The 23,233-nt window shown below is 39.2% G+C and overlaps 1 non-coding gene across 1 annotated transcript; it reads right to left on the bottom strand.

The window, feature by feature from the left end:
* Window positions 1-2,071: 2,071 nt before the first annotated feature.
* On the bottom strand, window positions 2,072-2,179 carry LOC112787795 (small nucleolar RNA R71). Its single transcript, XR_003195187.1, has one exon. It is a non-coding gene; the product is annotated as a small nucleolar RNA R71 (small nucleolar RNA).
* Between the last annotated feature and the right edge of the window lie 21,054 nt (window positions 2,180-23,233).

Genomic DNA, 23,233 nt, shown 5'->3' with positions numbered 1-23,233 from the left:
GCCATTCGCCATGTCTAGTGTTTTGGACCGGAGCTTTCATTGAAAGCTTGGCTGGCTAGTGAGCCATGTCTAATTCCTGGACTGAAGCTTTAGACTAAGAATGCAAGATTTTTGGAATTCATGTTAAAAAAATTTTGGAATCCTTATTTTTTCTTTTTCATATAATTTTCGAAAAAAAATCCAAAAAAATTAGAAAATCATAAAAATCAAAAATATTTTTGTTTCTTGTTTGAGTCTTGAGTCATGTTATAAGTTTGGTGTCAATTGCATATGCATCTTGCATTTTTCGAAAAATATCATGCATTCATAGTGTTCTTCATGATCTTCAAGTTGTTCTTGGTAAGTCTTCTTGTTTGATCTTGATGATTTTTTGTTTTGTGTCTTTTCTTGTTTTACATATGCATTTTTCGTTTCTTAGAGTCTAAACATGAAAGATTTCTAAGTTTGGTGTCTTACATGTTTTCTTTGCATCAAAAATTTTTCAAAAATATGTTCTTGATGTTCATCATGACATTCAAAGTGTTCTTGGTGTTCATCTTAACATTCATATCATTCATGCATGCATTCATTGTTTTGATTCAAAATTTTCATGCATTGAGTCTTTTTGTTGTTTTTCTCTCTCATCATAAAAATTCAAAAATCAAAAAAAAAATATCTTTCCCTTCTTCTCTCATCAAATTCGAAAATTTGAGTTGACTTTTTCAAAAATTTTTAAAATCAAGTTGTTTCTTATGAGTCAAATCAAATTTTCAATTTGAAAATCTTATCTTTTTCAAAATCTTTTTCAAAAATCAAATCTTTTTCAAAATTCTTAGTTATTTTCGAAAATTCCAAAAATATTTTTCAAAAATCTTTTTCTTAATTTTAATATCAAATTTTCGAAAATAACATAATCAATTAATGTTTTGATTCAAAGATTTGAAGTTTGTTACTTGCTTGTTAAGAAAGATTCAAACTTTAAGTTCTAGAATCATATCTTGTGATTTCTTATGAATCAAGTCATTAATTGAGATTTTAAAAATCAAATCTTTTTCAAAACTAATTTCTAAAATATCTTCTTATCTTACCTTTTTCAAAAAGTTGGTTTCAAAATATCTTTTCTAACCTCCTAACTTCTTATCTTTTCAAAATTTGTTTCAACTAACTAACTAACTTTTTGTTTGTTTCTTAACTTTTTCAAAACGACCTAACTAACTCTCTCTCTCTCTAATTTTCGAAAATATCTTCCCTCTTTTTCAAAAATTTCTTTTTAATTAACTAATTATTCTTATTTTTATTTTTGATTTTAAAAATTTTCGAAAAATACTAACATTTTTCAAAAAAAACCATTTTCGAAAATCACTAACTCTTTTTCAAAAATATTTTTCGAAAATTCTCCCTCTCCCATCTTATTCAATTTGTTTATTGATATACTAACATCTTTCCTTCACATCACTCACTAAATTCGACCCCCTCTTCCATCTGTGTTCGAATTTCCTCTTCTTTTCTTCTACTCACATAAGGAGCTTTATACTGTGGTAAAGAGAATCCCTATTGTTATTATTTTTGTGTGCCCTCTTCTTTGTCATATGAGTAGGAGCAAGGACAAGAACATTCTTGTTGAAGCAGATCCAGAACCTGAAAGGACTCTGAAGAGAAAATTAAGAGAAGCTAAATTACAACAATCCAGAGATAACCTTTCAGAAATTTTCGAACAGGAAGAGGATATGGCAGCCGAAAATAATAATAATGCAAGGAGAATGCTTGGTGACTTTACTGCACCCAATTCCAATTTACATGGAAGAAGCATCTCCATTCCTGCCATTGGAGCAAACAACTTTGAGCTGAAACCTCAATTAGTTTCTCTGATTCAGCAGAACTGCAAGTTTCATGGACTTCCATCTGAAGATCCTTTTCAGTTCTTAACTGAATTCTTGCAGATCTGTGATACTGTTAAGACTAATGGAGTAGATCCTGAAGTCTACAGGCTCATGCTTTTCCCATTTGCTGTAAGAGACAGAGCTAGAATATGGTTGGACTTTCAACCTAAGGATAGCCTGAACTCTTGGGATAAGCTGGTCAAAAGCTGAGCAAGCTTAGAGTGGATGTTCAAACCTTCAGACAGAAAGAAGGTGAATCCCTCTATGAAGCTTGGGAAAGATACAAACAGTTGACCAAAAAGTGTCCTTCTGACATGCTTTTAGAATGGTCCATCCTGGATATATTCTATGATGGTTTATCTGAGCTATCAAAGATGTCACTGGACACTTCTGCAGGTGGATCCATTCACCTAAAGAAAACGCCTACAGAAGCTCAAGAACTCATTGACATGGTTGCTAATAACCAGTTCATGTACACTTCTGAAAGGAATCCTGTGAGTAATGGGATGCCTATGAAGAAGGGAGTTCTTGAAGTTGATACTCTGAATACCATATTGGCTCAGAATAAAATATTGACTCAGCAAGTCAATATGATCTCTCAGAATCTGCATGGAATGCAAGCTGCATCCAACAGTACTCAAGAGGCTTCTTATGAAGAAGAAGCTTATGATCCTGAGAACCCTGCAATAGCAGAGGTGAATTACTTAGGTGAACCTTATGGAAACACCTATAACTCATCATGGAGAAATCATCCAAATTTCTCATGGAAGGATCAAAAGCCTCAACAGGGCTTTAATAATGGTGGAAGAAACAGGTTTAACAATAATAAACCTTTTTCATCATCCACTCAGCAACAGACAGAGAACTCTGAACAAAATGCTTCTAATTTAGCAAATCTAGTCTCTGATCTGTCTAAGGCCACTGTGAGTTTCATGAATGAAACAAGGTCTTCCATTAGAAATTTGGAAGCACAAGTCGGCCAGCTGAGTAAAAGGATCACTGAAATCCCTCCCAGTACTCTCCCAAGCAATACAGAAGAGAATCCAAAAGGAGAGTGCAAGGCCATTGACATAAGCAAAATGGCCGAACCCAATGAGGGAGAGGAAGACGCAAATCCCAAGGAGGAAGACCTCCTGGGACGTCCAGTGATCAATAAGGAGCTTCCCTCTGAGGAACCAAAGGACTTTGAGGCTCATCTAGAGACCATAGAGATTCCATTGAACCTCCTTATGCCCTTCATGAGCTCTGATGAGTATTCCTCTTCTGAAGAGAATGAGGATGTTACTGAAGAGCAAACTGCCAAGTTTCTTGGTGCAATCATGAAGCTGAATGCCAAATTATTTGGCATTGATACTCTGGAAGTTGAACCTCCCTTGTTCATCAATGAACTAAGTGATCTAGATCAACTGACATTGCCTCAGAAAAGACAGGATCCTGGAAAGTTCATAATACTTTGTACCATAGGCACTATGATCTTTAAGGCTCTATGTGACCTTGGTTCAAGAATAAACCTCATGCCCCTCTCTGTAATAGAGAAACTGGGAATCAATGGGGTGCAAGCTGCTAAAATCTCATTAGAGATAGCAGACAGTTCAAGAAAACAGGCTTATGGACAAGTAGAGGACGTGTTAGTAAAGGTTGAAGGCCTTTACATCCCTGCTGATTTCATAGTCCTGGATATTGGAAAGGAAGAGGATGAATCCATCATCCTAGGAAGACCTTTCCTGGCCACAGCAAGAGCTGTGATTGATGTTGACAGAGGTGAACTAGTCCTTCAATGGAATGAGGACTCCCTTGTGTTTTAAACTCAAGGATCTTCCTCTGCAACCATGGAGAGGAAGCATGAAAATCTTCTCTCAAAGCAGAGTAAACCCAAGCCCCCACAGTCAAACTCTAAGTTTGGTGTTGGGAGGCCACAACCAAACTCTAAGTTTGGTGTTGAACTCCCATATCCAAACTCTAAGTTTGGTGTTGGAGAGTCTCAACAAAGCTCTGCACATCTGTGAGGCTCCATGAGAGCCCACTGTCAAGCTATTGACATTAAAGAAGCGCTTGTTGGGAGGCAACCCAATTTTTATTTATCTAACTATATTTTTCTTAGTTATATGTCTTTGTAGGTTCATGATCATGTGGAGTCACAAAATAAATATAAAAATTGAAAACGGAATCAAAAACAGCAGAAGAAAAATCACACCCTGGAGGAGCATCTGTCTGGCGTTCAGCGCCAGAACAGAGCATGGTTCTGGCGCTGAACGCCCAAAATGGGCAGCTTCTGGGCGCTGAACGCCAGAACAGGCATGGTTTTGGCGTTCAACGCCAGAAATGGCACACAAATGGGCGTTGAACGCCCAAAATGGCCACCAACCTGGCGCTGAACGCCCAGAGTTGTGTGCAAAGGCATTTTTACATGCCTAATGGATGCAGGGATGTAAATCCTTGAACACCTCAGGATCTGTGGACCCCACAGGATCCCCCTACCTCCACTCACTTCTTCTCACCACTCTCTTTCACACAACCCCATAAACACTTTTCCCCAAAAACCCTTCACCAATCACCTCAATCTCTCTTCCCCATCACCTCTTCACCACTCACATCCATCCACTCTTCCCCATAAACCTACCTCATAAACCCCACCTACCTTCAAAATTCAAAACCAATTTCCCACCCAAACCCACCCATATGGCCGAAACCTTTCCCCCCTCCCTTCCTTATATAAAGACCTCCATTCTTCATCAATTTCACACAACACACCCCTCTACACTCCTCTTGGCCGAAACCACATCTCCCTCTCCCTCTCCATATTTCTTCTTCTTCTTCTTCTTCTATTCTTTTGTTTATTGCTCGAGGGCGAGCAATATTCTAAGTTTGGTGTGATAAAAGCATAAGATTTTTTTCCATTACCATTGATGGCACCTAAGACCAGAGAATCCTCTAGAAAGGGGAAGAGGAAGACAAAAGCTTTCACCTCCGAGTCATGGGAGATGAAAAGGTTCATCTCCAAAGCCCATCAAGACCACTTCTATGATGTTGTGGCCAAGAAGAAGGTGATCCCTGAGGTCCCTTTCAAACTCAAAAGAAATGAGTATCCGGAGATCCGACATGAAATTCAAAGAAGAGGTTGGGAAGTTCTAACAAATCCCATCCAACAAGTCGGCATCCTAATGGTTCAAGAGTTCTATGCTAATGCATGGATCACCAAGAACCATGATCAAAGTAAGAACCCGGATCCAAAGAACTATGTTACAATGGTTCGGGGGAAATACTTGGATTTTAGTCCGAAAAATGTGAGGTTGGCGTTCAACTTGCCAAACATGGAAGAGAACGCACGCCCCTACACAAGGAGAGTCAACTTTGATCAGAGGTTGGACCAAGTCCTTATGGACATATGTGTAGAAGGAGCTCAATGGAAGATTGACTCCAAAGGCAAGCCGGTTTAACTAAGAAGATTGGACCTCAAGCCTGTGGCTAGAGGATGGTTGGAGTTTATTCAATGCTCAATCATTCCCACTAGCAACCGGTCTGAAGTTACTATAGACCGGGCCATCATGATCCATAGCATCATGATTGGAGAAGAGGTGGAAGTTCATGAGATTATACCTCAAGAACTCTACAAGGTGGCTGACAAGTCCTCCACTATGGCAAGGTTAGCCTTTCCTCACCTCATTTGCCACCTATGCAATTCAGCTGGGATTGACATAGAGGGAGATATCCTCATTAAAGAGGACAAGCCCATCACTAAGAAAAAGATGGAGCAAGCAAGAGAGCCCAGTCATGGAGCTCAAGAGGCGCAAGAAACTCATTTCCATGAGATCCCGGAGATGCCTCAAATGCACTTTCCTCCACAAAATTATTGGGAGCAAATCAACACCTCCCTAGGAGAATTGAGTTCCAATATGGGACAACTAAGGGTGGAACATCAAGAGCACTCCATCATGCTTCATGAAATAAGAGAAGATCAAAAAGCAATGAGGGAGGAGCAACAAAGAAAAGGAAGAGACATAGAAGAGCTCAAGGACATCATTGGTTCCTCAAGAAGGAAACGCCACCATCACTAAGGTGGATTCATTCCTTGTTCTTATTTCTTCTGTTTTTCGTTTTCTATGTGCTTATCTATGTTTGTGTCTTCATTACATGATCATTAGTAGTTTGTAACTTTGTCTTAAAGTTGTGAATGTCCTATGAATCAATCACCTCTCTTAAATGAAAAATGTTTTAATTCAAAAGAACAAGAAGTACATGAGTTTCGAATTTATCCTTGAACTTAGTTTAATTATATTGATGTGGTGACAATGCTTCTTGTTTTCTGAATGTATGCTTGAACAGTGCATATGTCTTTTGAAGTTGTTGTTTAAGAATGTTAAATATGTTGGCTCTTGAAAGAATGATGACTAGGAGACATGTTATTTGATAATCTGAAAAATCATAAAAATGATTCTTGAAGCAAGAAAAAGCAGCAAAGAACAAAGCTTGCAGAAAAAAAATAGAAAGAAAAAGAAAAAGCAAGCAGAAAAAGCCAAAGCTCTTAAAACCAAGAAGCAAGAGCAAAAAAAAAAAGCCAATAACCCTTAAAACCAAAAGGCAAGGGCAATAAAAAGGATCCCAAGGCTTTGAGCATCAGTGGATAGGAGGGCCTAAAGGAATAAAATCCTGGTCTAAGCGGCTAAACCAAGCTGTCCCTAACCATGTGCTTGTGGCGTGTAGGTGTCAAGTGAAAACTTGAGACTAAGCGGTTAAAGTCAAGGTCCAAAGCAAAAAAAGAGTGTGCTTAAGAACCCTGGACACCTCTAATTGGGGACTTTAGCAAAGCTGAGTCACAATCTAAAAAGGTTCACCCAATTATGTGTCTGTGGCATTTATGTATCCGGTGGTAATACTGGAAAACAAAGTGCTTAGGGCCACGGCCAAGACTCATAAAGAAGCTGTGTTCAAGAATCATCATACTGAACTAGGAGAATCAATAACACTATCTAAACTCTGAGTTCCTATAGATGCCAATCATTCTGAACCTCAATGGATAAAGTGAGATGCCAAAACTATTCAAGAGGCAAAAAGCTATAAGTCCCGCTCATATGATTGCAGCTATGTTTCATTGATAGTTTGGAATTTATAGTATATTCTCTTCTTTTTATCCTAATTGATTTTCAGTTGCTTGGGGACAAGCAACAATTTAAGTTTGGTGTTGTGATGAGCGGATAATTTATACGCTTTTTGGCATTGTTTTTAGTGTGTTTTTAGTAGGATCTAGTTACTTTTAGGGATGTTTTCATTAGTTTTTATGTTAAATTCACATTTCTGGACTTTACTATGAGTTTGTGTGTTTTTCTGTGATTTCAGGTATTTTCTGGCTGAAATTGAGGGACTTGAGCAGAAATCAGATTCAGAGGTTGAAGAAGGACTGCTGATGCTATTGGATTCTGACCTCCTTGCACTCAAAGTGGATTTTCTGGAGCTACAGAACTCGCAATGGCGCGCTTGAAATTGCGTTGGAAAGTATACATCCAGGGCTTTCCAGCAATATATAATAGTCCATACTTTGGCCAAGAATAGATGACGTAAACTGGCGTTCAACGCCAGCTCTCTGCCCAATTCTGGCGTCCAGCGCCAGAAAAGGAGCCAAAACCAGAGTTGAACGCCCAAACTGGCACAAAAGCTGGCGTTCAACTCCAAGAAGGACCTCTGCACGTGCAACACTCAAAGCTCAGCCAAAGCACACACCAAGTGGGCCCCGGAAGTGGATTTATGCATTAATTACTTACTCATGTAAACCCTAGTGACTAGTTTATTATAAATAGGACCTTTTACTATTGTATTAGACATCTTTGATCAGTTGTATGCTATCTTAGATCACGTTTGAGGGCTGGCCATCTCGGCCATTCCTGGACTCTCACTTATGTATTTTCAACGGTAGAGTTTCTACACTCCATAGATTAAGGTGTGGAGCTCTGCTGTTCCTCAAAGATTAATGCAAAGTACTACTGTTTTCTATTCAATTCATCTTATTTCGCTTCTAAGATATCCATTCGCACCCAAGAACGTGATGAAGGTGATGATTATGTGTGACGCTCATCACCATTCTCCCCTATGAACACGTGCCTGACAAACACTTCCGTTCTACATGAAATAAGCTAGAATGAATATCTCTTAGATCTCTTAACCGGAATCTTCGTGGCGTAAGCTAGAATGATGGCGGCATTCAAGAGAATCCGGAAATTCTAAACCTTGTCTGTGGTATTCCGAGTAGGATTCAATGATTGAATGACTGTGACGAGCTTCAAACTCGCGAGTGCTGGGCGTTAGTGATAGACGCAAAAGGAGGGTGAATCCTATTCCAGCATGATCGAGAACCGACAGATGATTAGCCGTGCTGTGACAGAGCATGTGAGCATATTTTTCACTGAGAGGAGGGGATGTAGCCACTGACAACGGTGATGCCCTTGCATAAAGCCAGCCATGGAAAGGAGTAAGACTGATTGGATGAGGATAGCAGGAAAGCAGAGGTTCAGAGGAACGAAAGCATCTCCATTCGCTTATCTGAAATTCTCACCAATGAATTACATAAGTATTTCTATCCCTATTCTATTATTTATTATTCGAGAACATCATTATCAATTTATATCTGCCTGACTGAGATTTGCAAGGTGACCATAGCTTGCTTCATACCAACAATCTCCGTGGGATTCGACCCTTACTCACGTAAGGTATTACTTGGATGACCCAGTGCACTTGCTGGTTAGTTGTATCGAAGTTGTGAACCATGGCATTGGCACCATGTTCTTGACGCCATTGCCAGGGGAAGAAAGAGCCATGAATTTTACATAATTAAAGTGTAATCACGATTACGCGTACCAAGTTGCTCACGTTGCCAGGGATTGTTCGAGCCTGGACATCACAATTTCGTGCACCAGGCATCTCATTCCTTCTTGTCAAGCCTCCTGTTCTCTGGCATTCGTTGCATTGGTGAACAAATTCTCTAGCATCTTTGAAGATAGTTGGCCAATAAAACCCACTCTGTAGTATCTTTGCGGCTGTTCTTTCTGGCCCAAAATGTCCACCATAGGATGAGCCATGACAATGCCACAGTATATTTTTTATTTCACTCTCAGGAACACACCTCCTAATTACTCCATCAGAGCATCTCTTGAACAGGAAAGGTTCATCCCACAAGAACTTCTTTGCTTCATTGATTAACTTCTTCACTTGTTGCTTAGATAATTCTTTAGGTATCTTCCTCCCTACTTTGTAGTTTGCTATGTCAGCAAACCAAGGTGCTTGTTGAATCTGCAGCAAATGTTCATCTGGGAAGCTTTCATTCACAGGCTGTGAGGCTTCTTGGATTGTTTCCTGTGGTAATCTTGATAAATGATCAGCAACTTGGTTTTCAGTGCCCTTCCTGTCCTTTATTTCAATATCAAATTCTTGTAAGAGTAATATCCACCTGATAAGTCTTGGCTTAGCATCCTGTTTTGACATTAAATACTTAATAGCAGCATGATCAGTATAAACCACAATTTTGGATCCTATCAGGTATGATCTGAACTTATCAAATGCATAAACTACAGCTAACAATTTCTTCTCTGTTGTGGTGTAATTTTTTTGAGCTTCATTCAATACTTTACTTGCATAATATATAACGTGATGCAAGTTTCCCTTCTTTTGTCCAAGCACAGCACCAATTACAATGTCACTTGCATCACACATGAGTTCAAAAGGTAGTTCCCAATTTGGGGGTGTGATGATTGGTGCTGTTGTGAGACTGTTTTTTAAAGTTTCAAAGGCATGCTGGCAATTTTCATTAAAAACAAAAGGAGTATCAATCATAAGCAGATTACTCAAAGGTTTAGCTATTTTAGAAAAATCCTTGATAAACCTTCTATAAAATCCTGCATGCCTCAAGAAACTTCTAACAGATTTCACATTAGTTGGTGGAGGGAGCTTCTCTATGATTTCCACTTTTGCCTTGTCAACTTCTATCTCTTTTCTTGAAACTTTGTGACCAAGAACAATCCCTTCGGGTACCATGAAATGACATTTCTCCCAGTTCAAAACCAAATTAGTTTCTTGGCACCGTTTCAAGACGAGAGTTAAATGTTTCAGGCAAGTATTGAAATTGTCACCAAAAATAGAGAAGTCGTCCATGAAGACCTCTAGAAACTTTTCGACCATATCAGAGAAGATGGAGAGCATACACCTTTGAAATGTGGCTGGGGCGTTACAAAGCCCAAAGGGCATCCTCCTGTATGCAAAGACTCCAAATGGGCATGTAAAGGCAGTCTTCTCTTGATCCTTGAGGTCCACCACGATTTGATTATACCCAGAATATCCGTCCAAAAAGCAATAATAGGCATGGCCGGCCAATCTTTCTAGCATCTGATCAATGAATGGGAGAGGAAAATGATCTTTCCTGGTGGCGTCATTCAATCTTCTATAGTCTATGCACATCTTCCACCCCGTCACTGTTCTAGTAGGGATTAACTCATTCTTCTCATTGGTGATGACCATCATTCCTCCTTTCTTTGGTACAACTTGGACCGGGCTCACCCATGGGCTGTCGGATATTGGGAAGATTATCGCTGTATTCCACAACTTCATTACTTCCTTCTGGACAACTTCCTTCATCGTAGGATTCATCCTTCTTTGAGGTTGAACTACTGGCTTGGAGTTATCTTCCAAGAGGATCTTATGCATACATACTGCAGGGCTGATGCCTCTCAGGTCGTCAATGGTCCATCCTAAAGCGTCTTTGTGAGCTTTGAGTATATCAAGAAGTTCTCCTTCTTCTTTTTTTGTTAATGACGAATTGATGATCACTGGGAGGCTCTCTGATGCACCCAGGAATGCATATTTGAGATGGGTGGGTAATGGCTTTAGTTCTTGTTTTCGTACTTCTTCCTTCTTGTCTTGTTTTTCCTCTTGCTCAATAGACATCTCGGCTATTTGTTCTTCTATTGTCTCTTGATTTTCTTCTTGCTCTTGAGGATTATCTTCCAACATTTCTTCCACCAAACTCTCTATCATATCCACTCTCACGTAATCCTCTTGCTCAGGAATGTGTTGCATTGACTTGAAAATGTTTATGACCATTAGTTCATTGTGGACCCTGAAGATCATCTCTCCTTTTTCTACATCAATGATGGCTCTTGCTGTGGCTAGAAATGGCCTTCCCAAAATGATTGAATTGTTTCCTTCCTTTTCAGTATCCAAAATCACAAAATCTGCTGAAAAATAAACTCCCCAACCTTCACCAACAGGTTTTCCACAATTCCATTGGGTGTCTTGATCGATCTATCAGCCATGACTAGTGACATCCTGGTGGGTTTGAGTTCTTCTATAGCAAGCTTCCTCATCATAGACAAGGGCATTAGGTTGATACTAGCTCCGAGATCACAAAGAGCCTTGTCTAATGTCATGTTGCCTATGGTGCAAGCAACTACAAAACTTCCTGGATCTTTAAGCTTTGGTGGGATTCCCTTTTGAAGCACCGCGCTACATTCTTCAGTGAGAAGTATAGTTTCCTTCTCCAACCAGCTTCTTTTCTTGTTAATGAGTTCCTTCAAGAATTTGGCATATAAGGGCATCTGTTCCAATGCTTCAGCTAGGGGAATGTAGATTTCCAGCTTCTTGAAAGTTTCCAGGAATTTGCGGAAGTGTTGATCCTTGGTTTCTTTGTTGAACCTCTGAGGGTATGGTAGTGGAGGTGTAATGCTCTTCTCCACTTGCTGCTGTCCCGGAATTGCTTCCTTTGAACTATGTGGCTGGTTTTCTTTCTCCTTGAGCTTCTCTAGGGAATTTCTTCTTGTTGCCATGTCTTCATTGCTAGCTTCCCCTTTTTCTGATGATTCTTTGTTGCTATCCAAAGGCTTCTTGGTTACCTCCTTGTTGTTGTCTACCAATGTCTTTCCACTCCGTAATTGTACAGCTTTGCACTCTTCTTTTGGATTAGGAATGGTGTCACTTGGTAGTGAGCTTGAAGGTCTCTCAACAGAAATCTGCTTGGAGATTTGCTCAATCTGCCTCTCTAGGATCTTCATGGAGGCTTCATGGTTCTTGGTTATCATTTCTTGGTGTTTCCACATTTTGTCTATCAAGGTTTCCAAGTTAGTGATTCTTTGAGATTCTGGTGATGCTTGTGGTGGGTTGTGAGATGTGGATGGTGGATGGTAGGCATTTTGGTTGGTGGGTTGGTTATTGGATTGATGATGGTTGGGGTTGGGGTAGTTGTTTTGAGGTCTTCTGTAAGGATTTTGGTTAGTTTGCTACTGGTTGTGGTTTTGGTTGTTCCTTTAAGTGTTTTGGTTTGAGTTCCTCTGCCATGGTTGTTGGTTCTGGTTGTGATTGTCTCCCCATCTGAGGTTTGGGTGGTTCTTCTAGGATGGATTGTAGGTATCACCATAAACTTCATTCTGTCCAGAATTTTGGTTATACATGTACTGCACTTGCTCCTGTTGTTGCTCTTCTTGGCTTTCTTCATTCTGTACACATAAAGTTGATGGGTGGCTTGTGTTCACAGCTGCTACTTGAAGGCTGTCAATCCTTTTGGCCATTTGTTCAAACTGTTGTTGAATTTGTTGTTGCATCATCTTGTTTTGAGCCAAAATGGAGTCTACTCCTTCCAATTCTAGTACCCCCTTTCTCTGTGATGGTTGGCGGTTTCTTTGATGAGCAAAGAAATATTGATTGTTGGCCACCATGTCCACAAGATTCTGGGCTTCCACACCAGTTTTCATCAGTTGTAATGAACCTCCAGTAGAGTGATCTAATGCCTCTTGAGATTTTAATGTCAGGCCTTCATAGAAATTTTGCAGCACGTCCCATTCATTGAACATCTCTGGAGGACACTTTCTGATTAAGGCTTTGTACCTCTCCCATGCTTCATACAAGGATTCGGCATCTAATTGTGTGAATGTCTGCACCTCGGTTTTTAGCCTGATGACCCTTTGGGGTGGATAGAATTTGTCTAGAAATTTAGTTACCAAATCATCCCAACTAGTGATACTTCCTTGGGGAAAAGTTTCAAGCCATTGTGCGGCCTTGTCCCTTAATGAGAACGGGAACAGCAGAAGCTTATAAGTTTCAGGATTCACACCATTGGATTTGACAGTGTCACAAATCCTTAAGAAGGTAGATAGATGTTGGTTAGGATCTTCCAATGGGCTACCTCCATAAGAACAATTGTTCTGGACGAGTGTAATGAGTTGTGGTTTTAGCTCGAAGTTGTTTGCATTGACATTGGGAGTTAAGATGCTGCTTCCACAATGTCTGGGATTTGCAAAAGTGTAGGAGGCCAACACTCTCCTCTGTGGTGGATTGGGATTAGATGGATCTCCTTCCATCTCGTGATATTCTTCCTCAGATTCTTCCTCTCCAACAATACCTTTCCCTCTCTCAGCTCTTCTCAATCTCCTGAGAGTTCTCTGGTCAGTTTCGGATAAGATAGGAGTAGCTCTCCCTGTACCTGACATATAAACAAAACAAGAAACACACAACCAGTGATACTTCAATCTATTGCTAGAATGAAGTTTTAGTTGGCTTAAGCAAAAATTCAAACAGTTAGTAGGTTAGTCAAGATTAAAGAAAAAGTGCTTGATCTAAACTGCCACCTCACTTAATCATTGTCAATCTATTCAATCCCCGGCAACGGCGCCAAAAACTTGATGTGCGGAAAACGATCCGACACAAAACTCACCGGCAAGTGTACCGGGTCGTATCAAGTAATAAAACTCACGGGAGTGAGGTCGATCCCACAAGGATTGAAGGATTTAGCAACTTTAGTTTAGTGGTTGAATTAGTCAAGCAAACAAGTATTGATTGTGTGAAATTGTGTTGACAGAAATTAAATTGCATAGAATGTAAAGGGGAGTGGGTGATTTGCAGGAAATTAAAGGGAATAACAAGAAAAAGAGCTGAATCTTAAAGTGCAAGTAATGTAAATTGCAGAAACTTAAAGTGCAAGAAATATAAATGACTTGAAAAATAAAAGGGGAATGGGAATTGGATCTGCAGGAATTAAACAGGGAAAAGCAAAACTTAACAGAATGAAGAGTAGTTGATGTAATTAGTCGAACCGGATCTCAAAACTAAAAGGTAAATAAACTTGGTGTAGTAATTAAACAAGGAAATTAAAATGGAAATCAATAGATCTCAAGACCCAAGAGACTAGATAACCAAGTCTAGATCTCAATGCCTTCTTAGATCCAAATTTAGAATTCAATTGCAAGAAAAGTAAAGATCCAGCAGTAGAAGAAAGGAACTCAAATATTGATTTCTCAAAAAGTGTAGTAAAGAAAACAGAGAGATCTCAAGGTGAGATTGAGACAGAATTTCCTCAATTCTTCAACACCCAAGACTCAAAATCTCCAAATAGCTCAAAACCCAAAAGCTCTCTACTGTGAATACTATGGAAATTCTTAAAGAAAACTCTCAAAAGAAAAGCTCTCTTAAAACTTCAAATCCTAAGCTATTTATACACTTTCTTCAAATGATCATTAAGCCTTGAATTGGGCCTTTAGTCTTGATGGAATTGGGTTGATAATAGCCTCCGTTGATTGCTCTTGGTGTTGGGAAGAAATCTATTTGTGAACCGGGCCATGAACCATTCACGTTTGAGTCAACGTTTGAGGCAAACGTTGACTCAAACATCCCTTGTGTGAGGCATTATGCAGATAGCCCATTTGCTGTCATCCACGTTTGAGCCAACGTTTGAGGTCAAACGTGAGCTCAAACGTGGTTCTTCCCATGCTCCCTTTTTGGCCAACGTTTGAGGCAAACGTTGGCGCAAACGTGGCTCATCTAAACCATCAATCAGGGGTGCTTTGCCATGCTCTTCCTTGCCAAAATGTAGCCAACGTTTGACCTCACATTTGAGGCAAACGTTGGCTCAAACGTTGCCATACCCAGGAGTGCTCTTTTTCATTCTTTTTGGCGCCAACGTTTGACCTCACGTTTGAGGCAAACGTTGGCGCAAACATTGCCTTCCCCTGCTTCTTCTTTAGCCAACGTTTGCCTCAATGTTTGAGGCAAACATTGGCGCAAACTTGGCTTGCCTCCAGGGTGTGGTTGCACTCTTCCTCACGTTTGAGTCCAAGTTTGAGGCAAACTTTGGCTCAAATGTGAGTCCTTCCTCTTGCCTCTTGCTATCCCCTTTTCCTCAACCTTCTTCCAAGCTTTATTTCACCTATCATCAACCAACAATTGTATCAAAGCTATGCCATAATCATGAGAGTTGTTCTTCTTCTTGTCACATGAGCAATTATGGCACAAAAACTCATGAAAATGTATCGATTCATCCATAGTTGATTGAATCTAAGGAAACATGATATTCCACCCAATTGGCTTACTTGTGGCTTAAGAAAGTGCATAAAACTAAATGAAAACAAAGGAAAAAGACTAGTGAAACTAGGCTAAGATGACTTGTCATCAGTGTCTGTAGTGAATATGTGTTGAGTACAAATAAGCTAAGAAGCTGCTACAACACATGACACTGAGCTGCTAGAATCAAAGAATAAGTGTACAGGAAAAGAAAATAAAGAAAAGCAATTTCCGAGGATGAGTGAATAATAAGAAGTCATAGCAGTATATTAGTTTATGCTTATAGGAGACATTCTATTCCTAAGGATCAATAAGAAGTGAGTTACTACAGTATCTGCATAAAATCCCATGAACTACTAATAATGACTTGCTGATATGAACATCACTTTCTATTTCATTCTTTCTTCTCAATAATTCAGTGCTTACTTAGGGACAAGCAAGATTTAAGTTTGTTGTTGTGATGCCAGGGCATTTTAGGCTAGTTTCACTAGCCTTTTTCCTTTGTTTTTAATAATTTTTATGCACTTTCTTGAGTTATAAGTAGGCAATTGGGGTAAAAATTCATGCATGCCTGGATTCATCCAACCATAGTTAATTTGATGCAATTTCATGAGAATTATGCTATAATTACTTGTGTGCTAAGAATGATGACAATTCTCATGACTTATGCCAAGGCTTTGATGAGTTTGTTTGGTTGATGATAGGAAGAAAGAAGCAGAAAAAGAGCAAGGAAGAAAAGAAGGAGAGGCCATCATTGGATCCAACGTTAGCCCATCAACGTTGAAAACAACATTCTGGAAGAAGAAAACATGGGTGCCAATGTTGGAGGGAACATTGGTGAACCAACGTTACCTCCAACGTCATTGAAAATGTTCAATCCTGGAGCTAAAGGATTTTTGAGCGATGCGTACGCGTTTATGACGCGTACGCATGAAAGAGGAAAATTTCTATATCCACGTGCAAGCGTGAGTCACGCGCATGTGTGGAATGGCAAAAGTGACCATCCACGCGTACGCGTGGGTTAGGCGTACGCGTCACCAAACGAATGTTGGAGGTCCAACGTTGCCTCCAATGTCCGTGATGAGAAGCCCAGAATTTGGAATTGAGAAACTTGAATCGATGCGCACGCATCAGTGACGCGTACATGTGGATGGAAAAAATGGTAATGCACGCGTAAGCGTGGTGTACGCGCACACGTGAATAAGCAAAATCACATCCTTCACGCGTACACGTGGTGCACGCATACGCGTGGATAGTAGAACGTTGGCCCTTGATAAACCTCATATTTAAGGTTTATCTTGTATTGATTCTAGTGAATTTTATCACCTTTTACCCACATTTATTCAATGAAATAGCATGGTTTCATGATTGTCTCCTAATTTGTACTTAGGTGTAAAAACATGCTTTCTAGGCCCTTAATTAGCTAAATTTAATTCACCTTTGATTCCACTAGATGCCTTGATTTGTTTGTTAAGTGATTTTAGGTTAAAAAGGCTAGGAATGGATCAAAGGAGTGAAGAGGAAAGCATGCAAAGTGGAGAAATCATGAGAAAGCCAAAAATTTGGATATATTCATCCACGGGCACGGGCACTGTACGCGCACGCGTGGATCGCGAAAACCTCAAAGGATGCGCACGCATGCTGTACGCGTACGCGTCGGTGCCCACACGTGATTTTTAATTGAAAACGTGACCAGCAAATTCTGAGGAGCTGTGGGGCCCAGTTTGCAACCAACTTTGGTGCCAAAATGCATAAAAGGACTAAGGATTGAAGAGAATCATCAATAAACACCATTTTACACATTAGGATTAGTTTAGAGTTAGTTTTAGAGAGAGAAGCTCTCACTTCTTTCCAGAATTAGGATTAGGATTAGGTTTAGTTCTTAGATCTAGGTTTTCATTCATGCTTTCTTCTACTTCTTCTTCTCAATTCCTTGTTGTTGCAATCATCATTCTTCTATTCTTTTGTGGTAATTTCCTTTATGTTGTTCTTATACTTTGTTGTAGATCTACTCTTGTCTCTTCTACTTTCTTCCAATTCCATTTGAGGTAATTCATAATAATTGTGTTCCTTTTGATTGTTGTTGTTGATTTCTTACATTCAATTGTTTTTAGATTCTACTCTTGTTATCAATTTACTATGCTTTTCCTTTGTGCCTTCCAAGTGTTTGATGAAATGCTTGGTTGGATTTTAGTATAGATTTTATTCCTCTTGGCCTAGGTAGAGTAATTAGTGACACTTGAGTTATCTAACTCCTTTGTTGATTGATAATTAGAAGTTGCTAATTAATTTGGATACCACTAAAGTTAGTCTTTCCCTTGGGAGTTGGCTAGGACTTATGGAATCAACTTAATTCATCCACTTGACTTTCCTCCATGGTTAGAGGTTAACTAAGTGGTAGCAATGAACAACTTGTGGTCACAATTGAGGAGGATAACTAGGATAGGACTTCTAGTTCTCATATCTTGCCAAGAGCTTTGTTAGTTGTTAGTTTAATTTCTTTGCCATTTATATTTCTTGTCTAAAATCTCAAAAACCCCAAAATATCTCATAACCAATAACAAGAACACTTTATTGCAATTCCTAGGGAGAACGACCAGAGGTTCAATACTTCGGTTTATAAATTTAGGGGTTTATTACTTGTGACAACCAAATTTTTGTATAAAAGGATTGATGTTGGTTTAGAAACTATACTTGCAATGAGAATTCATTTGTGAATTCTAAACCGTCAAAAAGTCCTCTCATCAAAATGGCGCCGTTGCGGGGGAATTGCAATGGTGTTATGTTATTGGTTGTATATATGTGAATATTGTAAATAGCTTTGCTATTTGTAGGATTTTTCTTTGTCATTTCTAGTTAGTTTTTGTTTCATATTTTCTCTTGTCACCATGAATTCTCATCTTGGCTATGAGTTTGGTTCCAATTGTGTTTTAGGAAATGTGAACTTCAATGACAACATTCATCAAGGATGGAACCAACAAAGATGGGAGGAGCCTCTAGGAATTGGCCACTCCTATTGGCAACAACCTCAGGATGCTCGTAGGTATAACCATCATCCTAATGCATGTCAATTTAATGGATATGGTGAATCTTTTTATGACAATCAATTACCACCATCATATGCCTATGACTCTTATCCTCGACATGAACCTCAACCATACTCACAAGCCTTTCCATACCAAGAACCTTCTTGTGACCCATATCCATCATATGACCAATCACCCATACCATATCATTGTGACCATTATGAGCAAGGACCTCTAGAACCACCACAACCCGATCAAGATTACTACCATGAACCACCTCAATGCACACCATCTCCATACCCTTACCAAGAAGAACCGCCTTCCTACTATGAATCCTATAGAATGATGAACCCTCCTATCCACCGCAAGCCCCAATAGATGACTCTCTCACCTTGCTACTTCAAGGACAAGCGGATATGCAAAGGAACACCCTAGAGTTTCTGACTAACTTGACCAAGGTAGTCCATATTTTAGCCTACCAATGTTTGAACACTCAAGGTGCTTCTATAGCCACATGTGAAGAATTAATTGAATATCATAGCATGAAGGAGAGATTGGAAACTCCGGTGGAAAATGAGGGATGCTATTTTGTATTAGAGCAATTGGAGGAGCCTATGGTTATTGAAGAAAAGGAAGAAGTGGTTGAAGATTTAGGAGATGTTGAAAGTCCAAGGGAAAGTAGCATCATGGAGCACTCTTCCAAGAAGCTTGATATTGATGTTGAGGAGGGTGCGCAACCTCCAAAGCATATCATAGTTGGAGACTTGAAAAAGGTTTATCAAGAGATGGATTCAATCATGGATGAATTTCTATCTACAATTGAATCATCTCCCATTGGACATGAAGTTGAAATTATAGAAGAATGTGCACAACCTCCCATACTCTTGGTGAGCAATGAGAAAGAGGGTGAATCGGAAGAGAGTCACCAAGAGGAAAAAGTTGACATGGTGTACATCAAAATTGAAGAATATGAAGAGGTTGATCAAGAGACGGATTCATTCATCAATGAATTCCTATCCAAAATTAAATCACCTCTCATTGGGCAAGATGAAGTTCTTGAAGACAACACCAAGCCAAGTGATAAAAGGGAAAAGGTTGAAATTGAAGAAGCTTGCGAAGAGGTGGAGATAGTCAAGGAAGAGCACAAGCGAGTGGAGCTTGCAAGATCATTAGGACCACCCCTTCCTAAGTCACCATCCTACACAATATTCAAGTGGGTAAAACTCTTATCCCTAAGCTTTACTTTCTCACTTGAATATGGTTTGATTGAAAATGATGGTCAACTTAGAGCTCTTTGTGGAGTTAAGAGTAGGAAAGAGTTGTGTAGTGGTTGGAAACATTGATGTGTGGAAAACGATCCAACACAAAATTCACCGGCAAGTGGATCGGGTCGCATCAAGTAATAATAACTCACATGAGTGAGGTCGATCCCACAGGGATTGAAGGATTGAGCAATTTTAGTTTAGTGGTTGATTTAGTCAAGCGAATCAAATATTGGTTGAGTGATTTATAGTTTGCAGAAACTAAATTGCTTGAAATGTAAAGGGAGAGGGGTAAATTACAGTAAATTAAAGAGCAAAGGAAGTAAATAAGCTGAATCTTAAAGAACAAGTAATATAAATTGCAGAAATTTAGATTACAAGAAATGTAAATGACTGAATCTTAAAGTGCAAGAAACGTAAATTGCTTGAATTGTAAACAGGATTGGGAGTTGGGATTGCAGAAATTTAAACAAGAACAAGTAAAATGCATTAAACATAAAAGAGAAAATTGAATTGCAGTGAAGTAGATCTTAAACAGAAGAGTAAAATGCCTTGAGAATTTAAAAACAGAGAAAGCAATGCTTAATTTGCAGCAAAGTAAAAGAGGTTGAAGATTTCAGGAGTGGAAGAGACTAGATAACAAGTCTAGATCTCAAATCCTTCCTTGATCTAACAAGAACAATTGCAAAGGAGATAAAGAAAAGTAAATTGCAGAATTAAAGAGAAGATGAAGCAGTAAAGTAAACAGAAATGGAAATTCAATTATGCAGAGAAAGTAAACAAGAGATCTCAAGGTGAGATTGAAACAGAAGTTCTTCAATTCTTCACCCAAGATCAAAAACAAGAAAGTAAAGAGTGCTCAAGCAAGAACCAGGAAGAAAAGAGATCAATTATCCTTCCAAATTCTCTAAGATCCAAATTCAGAAGTAAAAAGCTTCAAAAATGAAAATGACAATTAAAAGGAAAATTCAAAGTAAAGTCTAGAGGTCCTAATTACATCAAACTAGCTCCTATTTATACACTTTCTATTCTTGGATTTTGTAATTTGGATGGGCTTTTGATTTGGTGAAGAAATGAATTAAGTTGGATTTTTAATTCAATTTCCAGCCCAAGTGCACCTCCCAGGGGCAAGCTCAGTTGGAAAACCAAACTGAGCGCCCAAATGTTGCTGCCCGTCTCAAGTGTGGTGCGCCCAGCTCCTTGCTGTGTTGCTTGACACTAGAGCTCAGTTGGAATTTTGAACTGAGCTCTATGTGTGTCAATGTGATGCGCCTCATGGTGTCATGGCCGTGTCAAAGTGTGGGGAAGATTGGGGAGGTAGTGCTCAGTAGGAAAAACCAGCTGAGCTCCCCTTGTGTAGCGCTTAGCTTTGCACTCCAAGGTCCCAGTTCAACTCTTGGTGGAAGCAAATGAGAGTTTATTTTCCTTGGAGGAGTGGAGTGTAAGGAGTGCTTGTACAAGGAAGCTCCAAGTTCGAACCTTGGGGGAGCCATCTTGGCTCATTTTCCTTTCACCAAGAGTAGTGCTCCTTCCTTGCAAGTGAGAGGCTCCCAAGTTCGAATCCTAGTGAATGCATTTTGTGGAGTCAATTTTCCTTATGCCTAGCAATATAATATAGCGCTAAGTTAATTAAAGTAACTGAGTGCCCTTGCCTCCTTGGAGTAGTGCCTTCTTCTCATCCTTTAGGTGCAAGGTTCAAGTCTTGGTGAATGCTTTTTGGCAAATTTTGGCTTATTTTCCTTGCAAGCTTGGTAGCGTGAGGTTCCATGTTCGAACCTTGGAGGAAGCATTTTGGCCATTTCTTCTTGATTTTCCTTGCAAGGAGCGTTCCTTGCCTTCCTTGAGTTCATGAGTTCGAAACTTGATGGCTTCCTCCCTTGGAATTTCATCTTGAATTAATTTTGAGAAGCCCCTGATAAAGCTCACTTAGTGAACTGAGCCTTATGTTGTTTCCTTGCTTTCTTTAGTGCTCAGTTAACTAATTGAACTGAGCTTGGTGCCTTGCCTTCTCCTATTTGTCCTTGTGAAGCTCAGTTTGCTTTCTCAACTTAGCTTTCACTCTTCTTTGATTTTTGCCACGCTTTTTCTTTCCTTGGGCACGCTTCTTAAACCACGCTTTTCTTATTTTCTTCTTTCTTCACCTACAAGTAATCAATTCAACCAATCAAAGTATCACAAATTTCACAAGGTTTATAAATCAATTAATTATCATTTAAATTTAGCTTAAACCTCATGATTTAGCATCAATTACATGGTGGTTATTTGATTTAAAGAAGTCATGCATTTTCATTCCAAATTACTTACCTAGAATGCAAGAAAGTGCATAAAACCTAATAAAAACAAAGAAAAAGGCTAGTGAAACTAGGCTAAGATGACTTGTCATCACAACACCAAACTTAAAACTTGCTTGTCCCCAAGCAAGCAGTAAAACATAAAGAAAATTACTAGAAGCAGAGAAGTGTATAAGCCTTTTATTGGAAGACATTGAATACTGGTAAATGGGGTTTTTATGCATGGTATCTTAGTGATTTTTATTCTGTGGCTGAGACATCAACATCCCTTTGGATCCTTACTTGAATTACACAAAAAAATGAAACTTGTTATTGCTTGGTCCCTGGGTTTTTTTTTTTTTTTTTTTGCTCTCTTTCTTGGCTGAGGCTTAATGCTATGTTGTAAGGCAGCTTTTTAGAGTAAGCTTTCAGCCAGCATTCCCGCCCCAGTTGGTTCAAGATGCTAGGTGTTGAAACACCCCTATGGGCTTACTTGCTCAAGCCTCTCCTTAGCACACACACATCACAGGCATTTAGCTTATTTTGTTCATCTCTGTTTGTTCTTTGGAAATTGATGCCCATCACCTCTTTGGATTACTAAATGCTTTGTCTCAAAGTAGCTCTTGATGGTGGACTTTTAGTTGGCAATCCCGGGTTAGTTAACTCAAATTGCCGGGTGATGAAGCACCCCTTAGAATCTAGTTATCCAAGCTTATCTTTGTACAAGAGCATCACAGGCATTTATCTAAATTTGCAGCCATTGGTGCCCAGCCTTGTGTATTTCTTTTTGCTTATTTCTCTTGTATTTTCTTTCTTTTCTTTTGGACTTTTTTCATTTGTCAAGTCTCATGAAATGTAACTCAAGTTCATATCACAAAGTCATGCCTGCATTCAGCCTTATTTATAAATCAACTAATGAACCAGCACATACTACCACATAATCTTATTTTGTCTCATATCATACTAGACTTTTACTCTTTCTCTATTTCACAGTTATTTTTCTTTTATTCAAGCATGAGGAACAAAGCATATAATTCAAGTAAGATGAAAGTGAATCAAGCACTTAGACTAGCAAGCCATAACAGAATGAAAACAAACAAACTCGCAGACAGTAAATGAATCTAAGAAGACACTAATTAACAGGGGATATTTGCACTTTCAATTAACATAGTTGAACTAGAATCAGTCAGAGAATAATACAACCTCTTGGAGTCTATTTGTTTCCTCTCTGTCATTATCAGTGTTAGATTCCATGTCCTCCCTCTGTCCATGATGATGTACCGTTTCCTCCAAGAGATTGAATGACTTCCTACAAAAGATATTGAAAGTTGCTTGTTCCCCAAGTCCTTAGGCAACTGGTTAGTGTGCAAGAATTGAGCATGGCGTTCAAACTTATTTTAGTGTGGGAACACCAAACTTAATTCCTTGCCAATGTCTCCGATGCAACAAGTTAACCATTCATGAATTCTTTTGTCTTTGCTAAGGGTTATAAAATCAAAGATTAGAGAACA

The sequence above is a fragment of the Arachis hypogaea genome, chromosome 20 (assembly GCF_003086295.3).
Source record: "Arachis hypogaea cultivar Tifrunner chromosome 20, arahy.Tifrunner.gnm2.J5K5, whole genome shotgun sequence".
Classification (NCBI taxonomy): domain Eukaryota; kingdom Viridiplantae; phylum Streptophyta; class Magnoliopsida; order Fabales; family Fabaceae; genus Arachis; species Arachis hypogaea.
The sequence above is the reverse complement of the archived record's forward strand: the minus strand, read 5'-3'. Positions and strand labels throughout refer to the sequence as shown.